This window comes from Pinus tabuliformis, chromosome 2_2, assembly GCF_031772625.1.
Source record: "Pinus tabuliformis cultivar Carrire ecotype Pingquan chromosome 2_2, CPIR1, whole genome shotgun sequence".
Classification (NCBI taxonomy): Eukaryota; Viridiplantae; Streptophyta; class Pinopsida; order Pinales; family Pinaceae; genus Pinus; species Pinus tabuliformis.
The window spans coordinates 187116404-187133498 of NC_142300.1; the positions used below are offsets into that span (position 1 = coordinate 187116404).

At 36.3% G+C, this 17095-nt stretch overlaps 1 pseudogene; it reads right to left on the minus strand.

Moving 5' to 3' along the window:
• Nucleotides 1–855: 855 nt before the first annotated feature.
• Nucleotides 856–4373, minus strand: LOC149192021 (pentatricopeptide repeat-containing protein At3g16610 pseudogene; annotated as a pseudogene).
• Nucleotides 4374–17095: the final 12722 nt, after the last annotated feature.

The window sequence follows — 17095 nt, forward strand, 5'->3', positions numbered from 1 at the left end:
ATAAATCGAAAATTGTAGAGACAAAATATCACTACTCCATTTGGAATACATGGACATGTTGAAGAGTTGCTTCAGCACCAACCTGATGGATTGATGAATTAGATTGACTTTACAGTCCTTTAGGAGAAACGAAAGAGAGGCATGTCGGCGAAGATACTTCACAAAAGCTAGCTGATGGAGCCAAGATTTTGTTTGGAATATTTTAGTTATATTTGAAAAGATTTACAGATATAAAGCACGACAATTTGAAGAAGGTAATGACTGAGAGAGATAAACAAGAACAAATGGAAAGGAAAAAAATCTTTTTTTTCTGAATTTAATCTTGCAGCATCAGAGGGGCCAATGAAAACAAAGCTGTCACTCTTTTGGTATATTTGATATATATTGTAGAAATCATAGTGGAAAGAAACAGCTTTATGCTCTTGCAGTCCATGCATTGCAAATAAGCATGGAAAATGCCTTCCAGCTAGTATATGCAGTGTACACTGCTTTAAGGAACTTAAAATTTGTATTGCGACATCTTTCCAAAAGATACTGTACACGTGACTATGCTATATCATTGCATGCAACAATTGTGATGTTAGACGTTTCATTTCATGATTATTGACCCAGTTGAACCAAAAATTCAGTAGATCACATATGGCCCAGTTCTGAAACCTAAACCCAGGCTGCAAATGAATACCAAAAACAACCAGGATTTTGTTGGTGTCCAAGTTTAAGTTTATTGCTTGTTTCCATTAGCAACCTGAATGATGCAGACAAACCAATAACCGATCTTTATGGCACAAATGGTTTAAGATCCCTCGCTACCAGGATTTTGTTGGTGTCCAAGTTTAAGTTTATTGCTTGTTTCCATTAGCAACCTGAATGATGCAGACAAACCAATAACCGATCTTTATGGCACAAATGGTTTAAGATCCCTCGCTATAACTTTCGCTGAAACAAATTTTGACATGAACATGACACCATTATGTCATCCACAACACACATGGATGTTCCTCGTGATTTTCGGGGTTCAAACATATCTCCATGTTTATTAGGCACCCAAATTCTCCTCATCACTTATGAGGTCTTTCAGACTCGGTGCGTATATATTCTTGATCATTATGGTTTATTTGTTTCCAATTTCACTCATAGAACCCAGCAATAGTAGAAGAATTCAATTTTATGGCTGCCACGCATCCATCACCTCCTCTTTCATATCGTCATGCATCAAGTAATGTCAGAGGCATGCCTTGCCTCCTCCATCTACCCAGCTAAGGTATCCAATGTAGCATAAATTTTCTCAGATTGGGGTTGTGATCTGTCTCCCACAAGGAATGCATGAACATTGTTATCGACCTCAATCAAGCTGTATCCAGGGGTTTTTTTTGCCCTTCTCTCTTTCATCATTATCCTCACTTGCGCTACCTTATCCCACTTGCCAGCTGCAGCATACATGTTTGACAGCAAAACATAATATCCAGCATTTTCAGGCTCTAAGTTTAACAGGTGTCCCGCTGCACATTCTCCTACTTCAATATTAGAGTGAATTCTACAAGCGCCTAGCAAGGCTCCCCACACAGCAGCATCGGGTTTCAAGGGCATTTGTTTTATCAAATCTTGTGCCTCATCTAGCCGGCCAGCACGGCCTAGAAGATCAACCATGCATGCAAAATGATCTGTCCCCGGTATGATGCAATGAACTTGACTCATGGAATCAAAGCATTGCCAGCCATCATCCACTAACCCTGCATGACTGCATGCAGACAAAACAGAGACAAAGGTAACATGGTCTGGTTTAACACTTGTCTTTTCCATTTGATGAAAAAGTTCAAGTGCTTCTTCACCACAGCCATGCAGTCCATACCCCGCTATTATTGCATTCCATGAAACCACGTCTCTCTTAGGCATGTTGTCAAACAATTGCCGTGCAATCTTTATAGTCCCACACTTGGCATACATGTTTACAAGGGCAGAAACCACAGAAACATCTGATTCAAACCCATTTCTAATTATATAGTTGTGGATTCTCTTGCCTTGTTGCAGGGCTGCCAAGTTTGAACATACTGAAAGTATGCTCACGATGGTAATCGGGTCAGGTGTCATGTCTACTAGTTGCATTTGATTAAAGAGTGTCAACGCCTCATTAGCTTGTCCATTCTGAGAATAACCCACAATCATTGCAGTCCATGAGATTATATCTCTTTCGCACATTCTGTTAAACAATTGATGTGCAACCTCTATGCTTCCACACTTGGCATACATAGCTACAAGTGAATTCCCCACAGAAACATCTGACCCAAATCCATGTCTAATTGTGTAAGCATGGATCCACTTGCCTTGTTGCAGAGATCCTATCTGGGCACATGCCATAACCACACTTGCCAGAGTGATCGAGTCAGGTGTCACACTTGCTAGTTGCATCTGATGAAATAGACTTAAGGCCTCATTGGCATGTCCGTTTTGAGCATATCCTACAATCATTGCAGTCCATGAGACTACATCCCTTTCAGACATCCTATCAAATAAGAAGCGTGCAAACTTTAGATTCCCACACTTAGCATACACATCTACAAGAGAATTTCCAATAGAAGCATCTGTATCTAATCCATTTCTTAGTAAATAATCATGGATCATCTTGCAATATTGGATATCTCCTAAATAAGAGCATGCTGAGAGCAAACTCAACATGGTAACTGAGTTGGGTTTAATCTCAGATGATTGCATTTGACTGAATACTGTTAAAGCCTCAATCGCACGTTTGTTTTCAACATACCCAGCAATCATTGCATTCCATGAGACTACATTTTTCCCAGGCATTTGACCAAACAATTTGTGTGCATTCTCTATATCCCCACATTTAGCATACATGTCTATCAAGGCAGTTCCTACAAAAACATTTGACTGGAAGCCATTCGCGCGTATGTAGTCATGGATCCACTTGCCCTGTTGCAGATCACCTAATTGAGCACATGCTGAAAGCACACTCGTTAGTGTGACTGCATTGGGCATGACGTGCGCTTGCTGCATCATTTGATGAAAGAGTGTCAAGGCTTCATTAGCATGCCCATTCTGAGCATACCCTGAAATCACTGAAGTCCATGAGACTACATTTCTCTGAGGCATCTCATCAAAAACTCGGCCAGCATCCTTTACATTCCCAGATTTAGCATACATATCTACAAGGGCCGTTCCCACAAAGACATTTGATTCCAACCCACACCTAGTTATGACTGTGTGGATGCATTTACCCAGAGGCAGAGCTCCTATTTGTGAACACCCAAACAGCGCACTCACTATAGTAACTGCAACCGGTTTTATCTTCGCATACTGCATTTGATTGAATAGATTCAAGGCCTCATTGGGGTGCCCATTTTGGACAAGCCCATAAATCATGGCATTCCATAAAACCACATCTGTTCCAGACATTTTGTAAAACACTTGGCGCGCATCATTGATACTACCACATTTTGAGTACATATCTATGAGGGCAGCTCGGACATGAACATCGTACTCAAATCCAGTCCTCGCTATGCGATCATGAATCTCCTTGCCTGCTTGAAGAGCCAACGGCCCACCACATGCACATGCCTTGAGTATAAATGGAAATGTGAAATTATTTGGCTCTATGCCTGACTCCTGCATTTGATAATAAAGCTCAAGTGTCTCCCTACTGCCCGCGTTTTCTGTCTTAGCATACTCTCTGATTATAGTATTCCACAAAAAAATATTGGGAGTAGAGATTTTGTCAAAAACTAGGCGAGCATTAGCCAAACTGCCACACATGGCATAGCTGCTGACAAGTCTGGTTCCTAAAAACAAATTTTGCACATAGCCGTGAATAAGTATGTTGGCATGCACCTGTTGCACAGATTTTATGTTTCTACACTCCTGCAATAAACAAGCATAAGAATGGGGCTGAACGAAATCACCCCTGGCAGTTGCAGGAGCATTTATAAATATCTGGATATGAATATCACTCTTGTTCTTGAATTTTTGACGATGAAACTGAGGAAACAAAGTCAGTCTCATAAAAGCCATGGAGGAACTGGAGAAGCATTAAAATGATAAAGCCATTATAGGCCTCATTTTGCCAAAAAGAAATTTGAAACATCTCTGGGTTATGTTTATTTCAGCAACCAAACACCAATCATACATGTAAGCAACGAGGAAATATCGTGAGCAGACCAGACCACCTACAGTTCATCACCATCTATCCAACAAAAAATTTGTTGCCTGAGCGTATTATTAATCGTGATGGATCATTGGTTAAAATAGAAAACACGATCATCATTTATTTACGGAAAAATTTGTTAACTGAGCGTATTACTAAGGTGTGGTCTAATCAGGGAGGAATTGTCTCGACGGTCAAAGGTGATTGGAATTTGGGTAAAAAAATTTCAAAAAATCTTGTTTAGACAGTGTTTGAATGGTGTTTTTGATGGTGGAAATGGATTCAGAACCATCAAAAACATCTAGAACACCTAAAGTTTTGAAGTTTAACAACTCTAACTTGGATTTGCAAAAATCCTTGTAAGATTTTCTCTAAATATAATCAAAATTTCCATAACTTTCAAAGGAATTCCTCAAACTCAAACTAATTAAAATACAGCTATTATTAAATATAACCAAAATTTCCATAACTTTCATGACAATTCCTCAAATTAATTAGAATACGACTATTATTAGAATACGGCTATTATTAATCGTGATAGATCATTAGTTAAAATAAAAAACACGCTGAGTGCTTTAAAGACTGCTAAACTCAATTTAGTCGCACAGCGTACGAAAGGAAGTTTGAAATAGAGTATATTTTTTTTTTTTTTAAGATTGGGTGAAAATGTATTCAAGGTTGTGGCATTGTATCAGTGGCATAATAGTGGTGTAATTACTACATGTTTTGGACTTTTTAGTTAGAATTTATTTTGATTTTTATCGTTTAAAATTAATTCTTATTATATATTTAGATTTAATTGTTTGAAAAGTTTATAAGATATTATAAGACACTGAGAGTGTGGAAAGTATTTTTATTAATTTTAAATAAATTAAATCAAAAAATATGTTAGAGAAAATTTCAAAACATATAATAAATAGATTATCTTAACAATATGAATATTATTATTATTAAATAATAATAATAAATAATAAACTCAAATATGTAAATCAAATGTTCTAATCAAATAATAAATAATTAAAAAAACCATATATATATATTGAATTTAGTATTTTTTAGGAATTTTAAAGTGTTAAAAATGATAATATAAAATTTTGCATCCTTAATATAAACTCTAGAAAATGATGTATTTTTATTATTTATTTATGAAGATTGTATGATTTTTTTCCCACATTAGTTCGTTTGAAACGTCCACCCAATCCTAAAAATGTGATTAATCCGAAAGACATTTATCTGCATTATGGATCACAAAAGTCTCAGATCTAACAATATAAAATTTTACTGATAATAAAATCAATATTTTTTTCAAGGGCCTTTTCACCGTATCCATGCAAGCAAAATTGTAAGTTTTTGTTATTTAAATATATTTTTGAATGAATAAATGGATTCAAGGCCTCAAAAACCCTCGGGTTAATGGAATTATGAGAATTAAACAACTTAAACTCAAGGTTCTAAAATTCTCTGTCACATTTTGATTCAAATCAATAATAAATAAAATAAAATAAAAATCCTTCAAAACTACTAGCTTAAATCCATCTTTAACATTGGATCTACTAAGCATAGAGAGGTATCAAATCTCTCTTTACTCTAAGGACTTGGTAGACCCTGGTGGATCTACATTGATTTTTACTTTCAATTACTTTTTATAAATAACATTAACTTAATTTTTTTCTTAGTTTTTCCTTCTCCCTATATAAGTTTGATATAAAATTATGTTTCCTAATATAAAATTATGTTGCTTAATTTAGTGAGAGTGGGGTCATTGATGTTTTATAATGCTTTTAATTAAAACTAACCAAATATGTATATTCATTTTTGTTTTTTTTATTATGCCTCACATTCTTTTTTATTTAGAAATTATTTTTTTATTATAGTCGCTGATATTGTTTTTATTTAGAGAATATTTTATTTTTATTTTAAAGGAGAAACAAGTTAACTCCATTTTAAATACAAACGAAGTTACACATTGCCCTCATATTAGGTTGTAGAATGTGCATTTCGGTGCAAAGATAGTAATGCTAATTTTAGATTTCATTTAAAGAAGAAAAAAAATATAAAAAATTGTAATAAATCTTGAGACCTTCTTGAAGTCTACTAGGTTTATCAAATTACTACAAAAGCAATAATGGACTGTAATTGGGGTTATCTCGGGTGGTTGGGTAGAATTGTTGTTATATCCCCCACCTAGGTGCATGTCCTTGCAAGTGGCACGATGATGAGAAATATTGTTGTAATGACTATGTGCCTATGAATATTGCTATATTGACCCTCACTCTCACCCTCAGACTCAGACATGATGATGACAAATATTGTTGTAATGCCTATGTGTCTATGATTTTGTTGTTTTGACCCTCACTTTCGCCCTCAAACTGAAACAAAGGATGATTTCCCTTTTAAAAAAAAAACCATAATGGACCTCTATTTGAGTTATAGCAATCCCAAAACATGGCAATCTAGCATGACAACATAGCTAACATGTTTATGATTTGGAACTTTCCAAGATCCATACAAACACAAAACTGAAGAAAAATACTCATGAAGACTACCTACTATGTTAATTTTATCAAGGACATTGATCGTTCACTTTATCTCTGAAACCATGCAGAAATGCATGGAGAGTGGGATGTTAGAACATATTCTCTAATGCATAAGTATGATGATAATAAAAATTATATTGCATATTAAGAAATCCCCCATTGATCCTATTAAGAAAGTTAAATCGGATAACAGGATTGATGAAACCCATGGATTAATCGTAATGTCTATTTCTCCTTATCTCAAGTATGTTATGTAAAACTCCCTAGGAGTTGTGGTGTGGAAAACCAGCCTCAAGCTAGCACTTTAAAATTTTTGGCAATAAGTGCTACATCAATATTAATGATGAAAATTTGGGTAAGTTTGGTGCGAGAGCTAATGAAGGCATATTTCTAGGATAATCAACTAAGAGCAAAGGTTATAGATGTTATAACAAAAGATTGTGCAATATTGTTGACAACATTGATATGAAGGTGGATGAAACTTTACCCCTCAAAAAGAAACAACCAAGATACAACAGTCTAACTGATCAAATCAACAGTGAGTATGAGGATGAACAACATGAGGAACTAGAAGAGGAAGAAGAATAAGAGGCAACATGCTCTCATTCAAAAACCCCTTCAAGTTATGTACAAAATAATTAACCTAAAAATCAAATTGTTAGTGGTAAGGAAGTAGAAGTCCAAACTAGAAGAAAGTTTATAGGTACTTCTAGTCAAGCACATATTTCCATGTTATCTATGATTGAACCCAAAGATTTTTCTTAGGCAAATCAAGATAAGCATTGGGTAAATGCCATGAATGAGGAATTAGATTGGACCGAGAAAAATTGGACTTGGGAATTGGTTCCAAGGCAAATAAATAAAAATGTCAATGGCACAAAATGGGTCTTAGGAACAAGTTAAATGAGGATGGACAAGTTATAAAGAACAAGGTCAGATTAGTGTGCAAGGGTTTTGCCCAAGTTGAAGGAGTAGACTTTGTAGAAACTTTTGCTCCTATTGCTAGATTGGAAGCGATAAGAATTTTTGTAGCATTTTCTTGTCACAAGAAGTTCAAAGTCTATCAAGTGGACATAAAATTAGCTTTTCTAAATGCAGAAATTGAAGAGGAAGTATATATAGAGCAACCTGAAGGGTTTTAGTTGTCAAATATTCTATATAATATATGCAAACTTAAAAAGGCCTTATATGGACTAAATCAAGCATAGAGAGCACGGTATTCTAGATTGGACAAATACCTACAACAACAAGGTTTCAAATCAAAGAAAGTTAATAGTAATCTATACTTCAAATTTGAAAATGAAAATCTTTCAGTCGTTATTGTTTATGTTGATGACGTAATTTTTGGAAGTGATTTAGATCTTATAAGCCAAAAATTTGAAGTTGAAATGCAAGTTGAGTTTGAAATTCCATTGCTAGGAGAAATCTCCTTCTTCCTTGGTTTTCAAATAACACAATCAGCTAGAGGAATGTGTATCTTCTAACGAAAGTACCTCAAGAAGATGTTGAAAAATTTTGGGGTGGAAGAGTGTTCACCTATTAGCACTCCCATGGTCATTGGTTGTAAGTTGAGCAAACAATGATGAGTCACCTAAGGTGAATCAAATGATGTTCATATTAATGATTAACAACCTCCTGTACCTAACAACCTCAAATCTAGATATAATGCAAGTTGTTGGTTTAGTAGTAAGGTATCAATAAGCTCCTAAAAATATACATGTATTAGCTGCAAAATGGATCCTTAGATATTGAACGACCACATTGAACTTTGGCTTATGGTATCCCAAAGGTGAGAATTTTTCCTTAACTGCATACACTGATGTTGATTGGGTTGGAAATGTAAATGATTGAAAGAGCACAAGTGGTGGTGCTTTCTCTGTAGGAGATCATTTGGTAGAATGGTTAAGTAAAAAGTAGACATCAATTTCACTATCCACAATTGAAGTTGTGTGTAGAGAAACCGCCATGTGTTGTGCTCAGGTTCTGTGTATGAAGCAAACATTGCAAGACATAAAGGTAACATACGATGCACAAATTCCCATAGTGTGTGATAATAACATCGCTATAAGTATGCCTAAGAATCATGTTCTTCATGCAAAAACTAAACATATCCCCATAAAGTACCATTTTCTTAGAGAATAAGTGGTTGATCCAATTGTAAGGTTGGAGTATATATCAACAAAGGAACAAATAGTTGATATATTCACCAATCCAATTGCCACAAATCATTTTGAGTATTAGAGGTAGAAGCTGGGAGTAATATATCACCTGTATATTCAATATTTTCCTTTAAATAACAAAGGCATTTATCCAATTCAGTTAGGGATAGTTTTATACTAGGAGGTTAGACAAAAGAGAAGTGAATAAGCTCAGGGGGAGCTACAAGATCAAGAGAAGTAACATGTGTTAAGGGGGAGTCATTTCCCTAGAAATCTTCAAGTACAATCATTGGTATGCATTAGTACAACAACAAAATATTTGGCATAAGTATTTAGGGAATAGGCGGGAAGGGGGAGAGTGAGCAGGAACTGAAGTTTGAGCAACAAGAACCCTTTTCCATTGATGTCTAAGGGGGAGAATGAGTAAACATTGGAGATAAAATATGAGTGTATACTTTGGAAATTGAAGATGGAGAGTGAATAGACATGGAGATGGAGAATGAGTAGATTGATGAGGGGAGTCACCCCAAAGGCCATCAATGATAAGCAATGTTTGGTGGTGTTTCCATCAATGCCAAAGGGGGGTATTGTTGGGTGTGATGGTAGATTGTAGCCTTATGTGTTGTCATTTATTTCAAGTTCAGGGGGAGCTTGTTGAAAATGAAATCATTGATGCCATTGTTGTAGTGTTGGATATGTGTTGTAATGGCTTGATAAGTGTATGTTGTCTAGCTTGATGTCATGGATGGAGTTGCATAGTCCATCTTTAAAGGAATTCCTTCATTAGTTTCCTAATAAAAATGAGAATGAAAAGTGTACAATTGTCTAACCTACTTAGATACTTTTCCAATAGTATATGGTACTTTGTCCAACTCCCACATACTTATGAGAAAAATAGGTTTGCGGTGATGCAGTGAATGCAAGGTTCCAAGTTGATCATGGTTCCAAATAGAATTAAGTGTGCATGATACTCGCCCCCTCTTCTCCCCTCCCTCATTGGACCGACACCAAAACCTCAAAACATAAGCTCGGGAGGGAACGTTGACAATTGACAAGAAATGAAATAGTAAGTCATTGGTCACAACACCCAGTTGCAAGGAGCTTGGTGGTAAGCGCCCATGGGCTAAGATCCTATTAAGCCATCAATCCATTGACCTTGTTTCACAAATAATAAACCTCTCCAATAACTCAAAAACTTGAGAGCCTAACACGTGCTAGGATAGGTGGAACCTCCACGTAGATGACATAGTGGGAGTGACATGGCTTAGATGCTAATGTGGCATCCTGACATGGGACATGTAGTAGGTGGAATTGACATTTTTGGGTGGTGAAATGGCTAGATGGTGAGTGATATGTGGCAGGCACACGTGGGTAGGAGGACACATGGAAAAATCTTACTAGTTGTAATAGATGACGTGTCAAAATTGATGGCAAGTTATGTAGCATGTGTGTTCCTCACCGATCTATCAGGCCATTGTAACTTGTTTGATAGGTGTTGCGCTGGTAGACAAAAAAATTCGAAAACAATTAACTAAACAGGTAATGTCAAGAGAATTTTTTTTCTATTGGATTGCTTGGCTGGAGGGTGTTGTCACAAGTTATGAGTGACAAATGAATGTGGTTGATTAGCAGTAGGTGGTATACATGAAAATTTGTGGCAGTTAATAGGATAGGGTCAACGCCAAGTGACATGTATGTCTATCAAATCATAATGATTGGAGGGAGATGCAAACTTTAGTGAACTCAACTAATGAAAAATGAACATTGTTTAAGCCTGATGCTACAATCCTAGTCATAGGTGTTAGCAAATAAGCAATTAGGGCCTATCGACCATCGAAACCCTAGGGTTGGATCCTGGTGCTAAAGTATTGAAAATATGTTGATCTGTTGATCCATCAACAATGTAAGCATGAAGTTTTAGTGCCTATTCATGTGTAGATGAAAAAAAAAATCCTAAATGCTAAGGTTGAAAATTTGAGGTCTTGAGAACCAAATTTGTTAAAAGGATGCAATTGCCAAAATTAGTTGCTAATTGTTTGATGCCAATAGTAGATGCGAACACCAAAATTGGCAAAAAATGTGTAAGCATAAAAATAGAAAATGAGGTTACGTAGTAGAAGTCCGAAGAGATAGTTCTATTGAAGAGCACAATGCTATGTGAGATACACACCAATGTTGAGCCAGTTTAGAGCTAATGAAGAGGGCATGAAAATGACCAATGTGTGACAAAACCAAGTTGAAATACCATGGGTCATTACCATGGATGCACATCCACGGGGTAAAAGGAGGACCAAAAATATAAAAAACAAGGTCAACACTCTAGAGAATGGATCTTTGCAGATAAAAAAGAGCCTAAGTATAGTGATTGAAATAAGAAAATATGAGTGGTTGGTGAATATGATGTAGGTGAGAATCAAGTAGAGGTGAGAGCACAAAAGTGTAAGGAGAATATGACTTGTTCGTGATATTGGTTAGTAAAGAGACCACTAAATAGATCTAAATATTGATCTGAGATGCAGTAAATATCTAGTTGACCTGAGAGAAGAAGAGAATGTGGGCAAGGATGAGCATTGTGGAGATCAAAGACCATGTATGCAGAGGAATGCATAATAGATATTGAGATGGAAGACTTGTTGAAAATTGAAGTTGTTATACAAAGAAATATTGTAGATATGAATTACTGTGAAATGAATCAAGAAAAGGTTTGAATTCTAGAGAAAATTTGAGAATTTAATTTGTTGTTAATATGATTTTGTGACAAAAGTTCCTTAGATATAAGTTTGGAAATGAATGAAAGAGGGGTCTGATAGGTATAGAAAGTAGGTGATTTCATATCATGGTATTAGAGTCTCCTTCAGGTTGGTGTTGTAAATATTAGGGGGTTGGTTGTTAGAAACCAGGACAATACTGAGAGGGGGTGAATCAATATTGCAGGAATTTTAAAACTTTCTTTTACTTGTAAAATATATTAGGATACGAATGAATAATTAAACAATTAATTCAAATAATCATGGAAAGAATCAACATAAGTAGCACAAATAGTACACCTAGATTCTTCAAATTATTTCTTCAATTTACTTCACAAAGGCAAGCTACTACTTGTTGTTACAATGTTCGTTGGCTACAACTGGAAGGAATCTACTACTCCCTAATTTATCAACTACAACCGAAAGGAGCTATAACCCCTATTTTATCAACTACTACTAAAAGGAGATCTAAACCCTAATTTTTTACCAACGACTACTACAAAGAGCTACAACCCCTGATTTCCAAGCTACCACTTGCTTGACCTCAATGATTGATCATTCATACAATTTTCATACTCAAATAATGAAGGCTACTTCCTTGCATAAACAAATAGATTTATCTCCTCAAACGCTCACCACAAACACCTTTAGAAAACTATAATCACTGATCAATTTGCCATCCACACCAGCAACACCAATCCATCACACGTACTCACAATATTAGTTTTACAAAAAGATTATGCTTTTAAAGAATTTGGACTGATATTTTTAGTTCTTTTAACTTTAGTCATCTTGTACTTTTATGCTTGCATGAATCTTTATTTTTCCTTTGTCCTACTTCAAACATGTCTTTTGAATGTGCTCTTCAAGTCTTCAAACACTGCTTACCTATCTCTATAAGAAAAACTGAGTTAAGGATGCTCAATTTGCTATTTTGGAATTTTATCAAGCTTTAGCAGAGTTTTTCTAAATTTGATGCATCACAAGGTTTAGACATTTTGCTAAATTTTCCTCCAAACTGTCCATGCTGCAAAATATTGTTGCCAAGTTGTTCATGCCTTCCTTATATTACTTTTAGCGCAGTTGGTGTATTTGGCATAAATGCCAAATTTTATGCTGCCAACTCGTTCATACATAAATCTTCAAAATATAGGCCCAAAGCACTTTAACATTGCTAAACAATACTCCATCGATCTCATTACACCATACCCCTCATGGATTAATTAACATTACAACTTCTCCATACCCATGGTTTTATGCCTACATATAATCAAGTCATGGTGCTTTAGCTTTAGCCCCCGGTCTTTCTTTCTAGGTGTGACTTTATAAATACCTTCGGAAACACCCATCTGGGGTTACATGTTATGTGGGTCCATCGCTCTTCACTTTTTCTCATACCATTGGTCATTTGATTTCATGTTGTTGTGTCCTAGAACCTTCTCATCGGAGAGCTTCCATAACATATGCCTTTTAATTTTCTTATGGGGCGACACCTCTAGGGTAACATGTCCTGACTATTTTATTATTGGTTCTCAGCTCCAATATAACTAACACTATTTCCCAGATCCCAGTCATCTCAAATGTCTTTACTTGCACTAAATTTGAAACCTTTGGGTTCACTATTCTAGGATGATGTGTCTGGGTGGGAGCCACCACTGATACATGAATCAATCATGTACTTGTTGGGGTGAGTTGTTGCACCCACTATCTACCACCTTTTCCAAGAGATGAATCATCCTAGATTCCTTAACTTGTGCTCCATTTAAACCTTCTGGGGAGGCCTGATGCAGGTGACTCCAGAAAGGCTCAAAAATCAAATTCTTTGGGTTTCTTCAAAACCAATACTAGAGCGTAGATATTGTCTTCCTAATTCCAACGATAAAAATAACACCTCAATTTGAGTTTGTATGCGAAAGTTATGCTCAATCAAAGTTTCAGTCAAACTGGGGAAAAATTCAAAGTCAAAGTCAACATTCTACCACGTGGTAGGGTATACAGATGACACATGGCATCAAATTCAGTAGGCCTATTGGGGCCCATAGAGCTAATGTGGCAGCTTAGTCAGCAAACTAGGTGGACCCACAAGCAGATGATGTGGCAGCACCACGAGTCGACACATGGCAAGTAAGTGACAAAAGTGGCATATGATGTGGACCAATGAGAGCCTGCCACATGGCCCAATTACATGGTGCCACATGGTACCTCAAATTAGGCCCAAGTGCCCTTGGCATGGTGCAACCTCCATTTTTGTCTTATTCTCATGGTTTTGGGAGTTTTCATAATATGGACATATTCCGTGGGTTTTGAACCCAAAACCTCCCCAGTAATAAGTAAATTAATATGACTATGCCAACCATTATGCCAACCACACACTTTGTCTTATTCACCCTCACACTTTGTTATAAATTGTCATTTAAATGGTTTAAAGGGAACTAGAGAGCATACATGAGAGATGAGGGTGTAGGTAGGCCAATGAAGATATGAATCTCAAGAAGATTCTAGGAATATTGTTAGAGCATATGTTAGAGGATATTTTAAAGAATATTCTCTATGAGGAATCTTTGAAGAATTTTTAAGAGGAAATTTTTTGACAATGTTAGAAACATGTTGACTTTATACTCATTTTTCTCAGTTTTTCACAAGGAACGCAATGGTGTGATCAATTTTCTTTATCCAAGCAACCAAATTTTAGTGAACCCGCAAAAGAGAATCTTTGAGGAATATTTAATATTCCTGAGGAGCCCAAACTTGACCGAGTCAGAAAGGGGTCGATTTTACAGTCATATTTCACTATTTTTCACCAAGAATTCAACCATGTTGTCCATTTCCTTAGCAACTTTATGCATTTGTAGGCCAACCCCGGAAGTGGAGGTATAAGATGCATTGATGCCATGTCTTTTTTTTAGTTTTGCTGAGATGATGATTTGATGTTGAGATCCATGTATGCCCTTTTTTGGAGGATCCTTGTTTTCCACTTCATGTGAGAGTTTGATATTTTGTCATGATGAAGGAGAGCTTATAAGAGTGAGAGTTCTTATAGGAGAACGTCTCATGGAGAGACATGCTACTCTAGTTAATGGAGGTATTCCTTGTATTGACAAATGATACATCATGTACTCATCATCATCTTACAACATTTAATGAAGTGGCCTCCCCACTCTTGACACCGGGCCCAGAGACATAACCCACACTAGGTGAACTCCATTATCAAGTTGTGTTTGTTCTCTGATTTGATGGTTGCATTTATGTTTCCTCTTCTTTAAACTATGCACATGTGATTTTTTCATACTCTTTCACATGAAATTCTACTAACATCACATAAGTAAAATATCTTGGTTAATTCCAGTAGTTGAGAGAATCCAGATCAAGTTTGGTATCAGAGGGATCTTCTTGCCAATGTGAATTGTGAGTGTGAATGATAACCAGAGATTGAATGTGAAACAAGAATGAAAATGAATGATCATAAAGATCTCTACGAGGCCTTCTAAAGGATGGCATGTATGGTAGATATAATGTATGCATATTATGAGAAGAAAATGGAAAAAGAGGAATAGGAGAAAGAGAGAGCAAAGGACAATGCTCCACCTCCATCTTCAAGTGAATATACTTCTTCTTCTTCCCCTTCTCATCATTCAAATGAAGAGATCAATGAGAGCCTTCAAGCAAAGAATTTTTAATTGAGGAGACTTCTACAAGAATTTGAAGAGGAGAAGCATGCATTGCATCTTCAGTTACGAGCCACGAAAGAGACCTCGAAAAAGTTGAAGTGCAATGAAGGCTTTACAAGTCCATCATCACTTGCTTAAGAATCAACAACTGAGGTAAACAATGTTGGTAGTTCTTAAGTTTCATTTTCACATGATGATGATGATTTGGGTGCTTTTGAAAAGGAGACTATAGGCATTGGTTAAATATTAATGAAGAAGATAGGATACGAAGGCATGAACATAGGTGCTAATGGCTAAGGCATTTTGAATCCCATCCAAGTGGTGGAATTACCATGACATGTAGGATGGAGCTATGTAAAAAAGGAAGAGACATGAGAATATTCAGGCGACAAGTCTGAGACAATGAAGGATGCTGAGAGTACACCATGAGCATCCAGTGATCGTGATTGTAGGTCATTTCCAAATGGAAGTGAGCATTTGAAAGAGAGATCTAAAACAAGGTATAAGAAGTATTTGTATTCTAAATTTCATTTTGATTATAAGGAAATTGGTAATAGTGAACAAAACTTGTGGCATTAAAAACCATGTAGTTTTTATGGCTTGTATAACCATGTCGTTGCTAAGTGCTAGAAGAGAATGGAAGCAAGGAAAAATACAAGACATGTAAACACTTCTCCACATCTGTGTAGGAAGAAGGTCAAGCAGGCCTGGAGGAAGAATAATTTTTGTAGCTATTGTAATAAGCATGGGCATCAGAGAGCTACATGTTGGAGGCTCCATCCAAAACAAAATCTCAAGAAGGAAAAACCTATGAAGGAACCAACCGGTGACGTTGTTCAACAAGCGAATCAGCTACAAGGAGGTGATCCATTCACTTTGTTGAGTGAGAGATGGCTTTATTAGATATATTATTTGTTCATGGCCACATGTTGTAAATCACATGTTGTGAAATGATTGTAAAAGTGATGAAGGGTTTTCCATCGCTTATGAATTCAACATGATGATGTTTTTGGCCTTTTGTTGATAGTTTGGGGTATTGGTTTCTGTTGTGATTATGATGTAAACTTGACCAAAGAGTGTGTTATAAACTCTTGGAAAGTATGGGGTTTTCTTGGGTCATGATAGGTCATGTAATTGAACATGTAGTTTACAATATGTACCACAAGTTTTCATAGAGTACAGGTGTTGGTTCATCACTTATGGCTCTGAAGTATAAAGGTGAAGGAGAAGGAAGTGTGGCCTGTTAGGGCACTTGTTGTGCATATGAGGCAATACATTAGATTCTGAATTGTGTTTATGCTTTTGGTGGACCAAAAGCTCCTTAGTGGGGAGGAATGATCCAGGTGCCTCCAGAAAGGATAAAAAATTTAAGTCTTTAGATTTTGTCTAAGACAAGACTAGAGCATAGATATCGTCTTCCTAATTCCAATGACATAAATGACACCTCAATCCGAGTTCATATACGAAAGTTATGCTTAGTCAAAGTTTCAATCAAATTGGGAAAAAGTCATAGTCAAAGTCAATATTCTACCACATGGCATTAAAGTCAGTGCCCTAGTGGGACCCAAAGAGTTAATGTCACAGCCCAGTCAACAAACCAGGTGGGCCCAAAAGTAGGTAAGGTGGAAGCACTGCAAGTCGACACATGACAAGTAAGTGACATAATTGGCATATGATGTGGAATCAGAGCCTGCCACATGGCCCAATCACATGGTTCCACATGGCACCTAAAATTACACCCAAGTGGTGTTGGCATGGTGAAACCTCCATTTTTGTCTTATTCTCATGGTTTTTGGGTTCGTTACAATATGGAGATATGATTTCCATA